Genomic DNA, 6,499 nt, shown 5'->3' on the forward strand with positions numbered 1-6,499 from the left:
TAACTGTTGATGTGAATAAATAAGCCAACCAACAGAGAAGACAGACAATGACAGGACAGCTAAAACTTGCTTGGCTGCCATAACCTATCCTCAAACCAAGTCTGTGAGCCACTCCAGCAAATTAATAGAACCCAAAGAGGGGGTTGTGGAAACCCCAACCTGAAGCTGGTCAGTAAGAAGTTCTGGAGGCCCAGCCATGCAACTGGTGTCCAAAGGGGGGTGCAGTTTCAGGGAACTGAGCCCTCACCCTGTGGGATCTGACATCTCCGGATAGTGTCAGAATTGAATTAGAGAATACCCAGCTGGTGTCTGCTGCTTGGTATGTGTGGAAAAATTCCTACATTTGGTCACAGAAGTCTTCTTCTGTGTTGGTAATTGCTGTGATTTGGAGTTTACATCAGGTGAGACAATGTTCCTCTGCTTTTACTAGTTTGGTGATTGAGGCACCGAAAAAGCTTGTGGTAAACAGCTGTGTCTTCTAGATAGAACACAAACCTTGATGACTATGTTGGAAAAAGAGTATTAGATAAGACCATGCATTTTCAATGGATGCAGTATCACCATGAAGGGAATGAAAATTGATTCTTGGGGGATAAAAATTTTGGATATTACAATGGCTTGTGGTCATCCAAAGGGCACAGTACATAAACAGATACATGGTATATCTGTGGTATTAAAATTCCATAGGGGGCCAGGTGCAGTGACTCACAGCTGTAATCCTAGCACTTTGAGAGGCCAGGAGTTTGAGACCAACCTGAGCAAGAGCAAGACCCCATCTCTATAAAAAAGTCAAAAAATTAGCCAGGTGTGGTGGTGTGCACCTGTAGTCCTAGCTACTCAGGAGACTGAGGTAAAAGAATTGCTTGAGCCCAGGAGTTTGAGGTTGCTGTGAGCTATGATGACACCACTGTGCTCTAGCCAGGGCAATGGAGCGAGACCCTGTCTCAAAAAAAAAAAAAAGAAAAAGAAAAAATTCCACAGAGGAGCGGACATTTAGGGGGAAAGTGTCTTAACACGTGATAGTGAACAAAAGGTTGAAAAATATTTAATTAGATGAACCCAACGGGTTGCTCCTTAAGATGAACCCTAAGGACAGCATGTTCATTAATTTGCATAATGGTCACAGGTAGGGTGACCAACTTGTCCTGGTTTGCTCTGGACTTTCCTGGTTTGGGCACTGAAAGTCCCACATCTGGGAAATTCTCCAGTCCTGAGCAATTTAGGATGGTTATTCACCCTTCTCATGGGAGACATCAACAAAGACATTCCCATTTCACAAATGAAGTGACACAAAGAAACATGGTGGTTGTCATGAAGGATTTACAGCACTTCAGTAGCACTCCTGAGGCAAGACTGGCATTTTCCATTTGCCCAGCCCTATTTTCAGAGACAGCTTTCTGCCTTTGACTTCCTACAATGTTACTTACTTATGTACTGACTCTGCCAAGAGCAATACCAAAGCCAAGAGCAGTATTAGAAGGATGAGGGCAGATATGACCAGCCAGCACAACCACACTCTTGTTTGGTAGCTACCTGCAGAATCTGAAGGAATTCCAAGTCTGGGCTGAACACATTTTTCTGTTGCTACCAGATTTTCACTGTCTCCAGGGCAGAAATGTGTACAAGTGAGAATGCCAGGTGTGAACTCCTCACAAGTCAGGAAAATTGTATGAGGTTCTCCACATGTGTCTGAGCAGCTTGAATCTTTTATAAGGTTTTTGTCCCAAAGACAAACACAGTTATTGCTGATGCTAGGAATCAGGGTTTACTCAAAGCCTCACCTGAATAGCAACAGGCTATTCTCCTCCTCTACTTAGCAATGAAATCCTTGGTGAAAGTAAATTAAGAAAAGGACGGCATACTCCCTCTTTAGATCACATATAATTAAAATACAAAGCTCTGCTATAGAAGACTAAGGCTTGCAGTTTAAGGCCGACTCAGAGAAGGATAAAGTATTCATCCTCTCTCAGAAAGAGAAAAGATTAGCTCCACAAGGACAGGTCTCCAAATTGACACCAAATCCAGGAGTTACAGATGTCTGTGCTACAGAGCATGATCCAAGCACCTGCTGGAGCCCCAGAGAAAAACCCCCAGGAATACACAACCAAAGGGCTAGCATTGTAAGAATGTTCAGATTAGCTATCCTGAAAAGAGGCTTACTCCAATAGACTGGCAGACAGCCTCTGCAGCAGAACTTCACTTACAAAAGGACAGAAAATAAATGAAAAAAATAAAAAAAAGACAGGAGGCAGGATAAGCAGGTCTGAGTGTGAATCCACAAACATATGAAAAAAAGAACTGGAAGGCATCCACCTATTTTGAAAAAGGTACAACTTCCTTTTAGATATTGTCATGTTCTTTTGAATATTCTCATTAATAACAAATCTTAGCTGGGCACAGTGGCTCAAGCCTATAATTCCAGCACTTTGGGAGGCTGAGGCAGGAGAATCACTAGAGGCCAGGAATTTGAGACCAGCCCAGGAAACAGAGCAAGACCTCATCTCTACAAAAAAATTTTAAAAATTGAGCTGGATGTGATGGTACACACGTGTAGTCCTAGCTACCTGAGAGACTGAGGAGGGAGGATCACTTGAGCCCAGGAGTTCAGGCTGCAGTGAGCTATGATTGGGCCACTGCAATCCAATCTAGGGGACAGAGCAAGACCCTTCAAAAAAAAAAAAAAAAAAATATGGCCGGGCACGGTGGCTCACGCCTATAATCCTAGCACTCTGGGAGGCCGAGGTGGGTGGATTGCTTGAGGTCAGGAGTTCGAGACCAGCCTGAGCAAGAGCGAGACCCCGTCTCTACTAAAAATAGAAAGAAATTATCTGGCCAACTAAAATATATATAGAAAAAAAAATTAGCCGGGCATGGTGGCGCACGCCTGTAGTCCCAGCTACTCGGAAGGCTGAGGCAGTAGGATTGCTTAAGCCCAGGAGTTTGAGGTTGCTGTGAGCTAGGCTGATACCAATGGCACTCCAGCCGGGGTCTCCAAAAAAAAAAAAAATAGCAAATCCTCATTCTTTAAGGATGAAAACAAACATTTATTGCATTCCTATGTCCCAAGAGCTTTCATGTGTATTACCTCATGTATCCACCCTTCAAAGTAAATGTTGGTCCCACTCCTATGTAGCCTAAGAGGTGAAGTAACTTGTCCAAGGTCACATTGCTAATAAGTGGTAGACTCAGAATCAAAACTCTTGGTTGACTATACTTCAAAAATCCATTATGTCAGGCCGGGCGCGGTGGCTCACGCCTGTAATCCTAGCACTCTGGGAGGCCGAGGTGGGCGGATCGTTTGAGCTCAGGAGTTCGAGACCAGCCTGAGCAAGAGCGAGACCCCCACCTCTACTAAAAATAGAAAGAAATTATATGGACAGCTAAAAATATATATAGAAAAAATTAGCCGGGCATGGTGGCGCATGCCTGTAGTCCCAGCTACTCGGGAGGCTGAGACAGGAGGATCCCTTGAGCTCAGGAGTTTGAGGTTGCTGTGAGCTAGGCTGACGCCACGGCACTCACTCTAGCCTGGGCAACAGAGTGAGACTCTGTCTCAAAAAAAAAAAAAAGAAAAAAGAAAAAAAAAAATCCATTATGTCCACTTCAATAGAACCGTTAACTCATCCAAAGAGGAGTCAGGTAACAAGGTTGCTTAGCCATGCCAGTTGGAATTAAAAAAAAAAAAAGTATGGTATTATTTATTAATGACACTGATCTTTCACATGGTTCAAAAATGTTTCTGAGCCTTAGCAAGAGCAAGACACCATCTCTACAAAAAAGTGGAAAAATTAGCCAAGTGCAGTGGGCATGCCTGTAGTCCCGGCTACTCAGGAGGCTGAGGTAGGGGGATCACTTGAGCCCCAAGAGGTGAGGATGCAATGAGCTATGATCACACCACTGTACTCTAGCTGGAGTGAAAGAGCAAAACCCTATCTCAAAAAAAAAAAAAAAAAAAAAAGTCTCTGAAAACAATCCCAGATTTTCAAAACTGCTTAGAACCATGCCCATATCTCTTAGATGAAGCCACCCTCAACCCCCACCACCCACACCACTCTAAAGGAAAACAACATTCATTGGAGGATTAAGTTCTGGCATGCTTGTTATTTTAAAATCAGTTACTTTTCATTTTCACTTTATTAGTCTTTTTTCCTACCAATGAAACACACCAGGTCTCAAAGTTGGCCTCTGCAGAGAAGGAAATAATAGCTGGCCTTCAGAAAACAGCAAGGAAGGGGAAGAAAGCTGGAATCAAAGTACCAGGCAACTTTTTGTTACTGGGTTACCACAACCCAGCTAAAATACTCCACATTTCTATCATCTGTCAAATGAGGGCAGTAAGTCTTTTCTATTGCCAATTTCATCAGAACAGCACATGTATTAATTAGCAGATTAAATTCACCAAGCATATGAAAGAAAGGTTAAAATAAATCTGGAGTGGCAACATCATGTGAAAAATCCAAAGGCTATGTTCTTCACTGAACCCACAGACCAAGTTCTGACCCATGTTATACAAATCCCAATATCATTGCACCCTTGCTTCCATCAAAATCTTATCCTATCCCCAAATCTGACTATACTTTCATCAGAAAAGAAAAAAAACTTTTCTGGGTGGGGTGAGAGCTAAAAATACAGGTACATACCCCCATCTTTCATTCCTGGTGGTCTACTGGTTAGAAAAAAAACGAAAAACCCATCTTTCACCCAAACACTGTGTGTATAAACACATCAGCTTCTTAGCAAATATGGAGAATTCATTCTCTGCCTACAAAATCTAATCTAATAGCCAGCCCTCCACCTCCCACACCACCCCCATCCCTCAAAGCAGTTTGCGGTTTTGTTTGGGTTTATTGAGGTGGGAAAGACAACTGGGCTTTAATCGAAACCAGACATTTTAAAATATTAGAAAACTCATCTTACATATGGGTAGTGAACATAAATTTTTAAAGGTATTATTGCAAAGGAAGCCCCCACCGGCCTCTCAGGTGTTGGGCATTTCCTGATTCCTAACCTTTCCTACCTGGAGCCCCATTCCCTCCTGCCTTCTGAAACAGATAATCAAAGCCAGAATTCTAGGACCATCTAAGTGAGAAACACCTGGGGTGGGGACTGCAGTTGCCCACGCACCACCTTAGGTGAAATCCCTGAAGGTGGACTCTAAGAATTATGCACAAACTCCCTAGGAGATTTGAGACACACCAAAGTCTAACCTCACTTTAAAGGCAAGTTTTCCATCTGCCAGGAAAAAGGCAAAACATGCGAAGAGAGAGTGGAAATACGAAGGGAGTAGGGCACAATTCCATATGGTAAAGAGACGCAGGGATCTCGCAGATCAACACCGAATTTGGATAGATGACGGAAACTGTGGTCAAGAAAAGGGGACAAAACTAAAACATTTGCTGAGCCAAAGCCAGTCTCGACTCCTCATCTACTACCGATGGAGCAGTTACTACTGGAGACGTTTTGAGTGAGAAAGGTGCGGAAGGCGGGATGGATGTCCCTCTTTAGAAACATCAGGGGGGACACGTGGGAATCCCAGAACATTGCTGGGGAGGCACCGAGGCCGCGGGCGCGAGGAGGCCCAAGAAGCGCCGTGAGCCCCCAGCCCACCTCCAGGGCCGGGCGGCCCTCACCGCCCCTACCTTCGGCTTCCCGCAGCCGAGGGGAAGACACAATCCCCACAATTCCAGGCGGCCGCAGCGGCAACCAGCTTCTCCTGCGCAAACGCGGTAGCGACCGTCTGACGCCGTGAGCGCGCGGCTATTACGCCATTCGCCGCCTCGCCCAATTGTAGCCGGCCAGAACAGCCGGCGGCCGCGTCGCTCCCAGTTATGAGCCCCGCCTCTCTCCGGCTTCCGTTCAGCCCCGCCCGCTAGCGTCTCCCTCCGCAGACCGCTTGCATTTTCTTTCCCTGTGTCCCTCCGCAGGAGTGAGAAAAGTCTAGAAGGGATGCCTTTAGGCCTGGTTTTGCTTGCGAGTAGGAGCTTCCGAAGTTTCTTCTCTGATTCCCCAAAAGCCTACTTTCTTTCGAGCGGAAGAATCCTCATAAAAAAAAAAATCAGAGAAGGTGGGGGTGGGGGTAAAAATAAATTAAGCCGTTATGACTCAGTTTGGGACAGAAGCCGAGAGTCTCAAGCAATAAATAGATTTTTGAAAATTCATGCAAAATAGGACATCTGTAAGTCACCCACTTTATATACTTATGTATTGTGTAAATTTTTGACAATTATTTTAAAAATACAGTGGTCACCTGCAGTTCTAATTCTGCTCTACCCACTGAATATCAATTTTATATGTGCCAGGTGTTGCATATACATTTCATTTACTTATGATTTCCTACAAGAGAAATGGTCATCCCCTTTTTATAAGTGGGGAAGCTGAGGCTCAAAGATGTTAAAGGACTTATACTAGGTCATACAAAGAAGAAATAGAAGTTGGGAATTCAAGCTAGGTTTGGGTGCTTCCAAAGTCCTCTTCTCTTTCCACTATACCACCCTGTTAG

At 44.4% G+C, this 6,499-nt stretch overlaps 1 protein-coding gene across 1 annotated transcript in view; it reads right to left on the bottom strand.

Annotated features, from left to right (window-relative positions):
- SIL1 (SIL1 nucleotide exchange factor) overlaps positions 1 to 5,751 on the bottom strand; it is a 197,744-nt gene extending 191,993 nt beyond the window's left edge. Inside the window, exon 1 of the mRNA XM_069484092.1 lies at positions 5,640 to 5,751. The gene's annotated coding sequence lies outside the window, so the exon portion shown is untranslated. The remainder of the gene's footprint in view (positions 1 to 5,639) is intronic.
- Positions 5,752 to 6,499: the final 748 nt, after the last annotated feature.

Source organism: Eulemur rufifrons, chromosome 10 (genome assembly GCF_041146395.1).
Source record: "Eulemur rufifrons isolate Redbay chromosome 10, OSU_ERuf_1, whole genome shotgun sequence".
Lineage (NCBI taxonomy): Eukaryota > Metazoa > Chordata > Mammalia > Primates > Lemuridae > Eulemur > Eulemur rufifrons.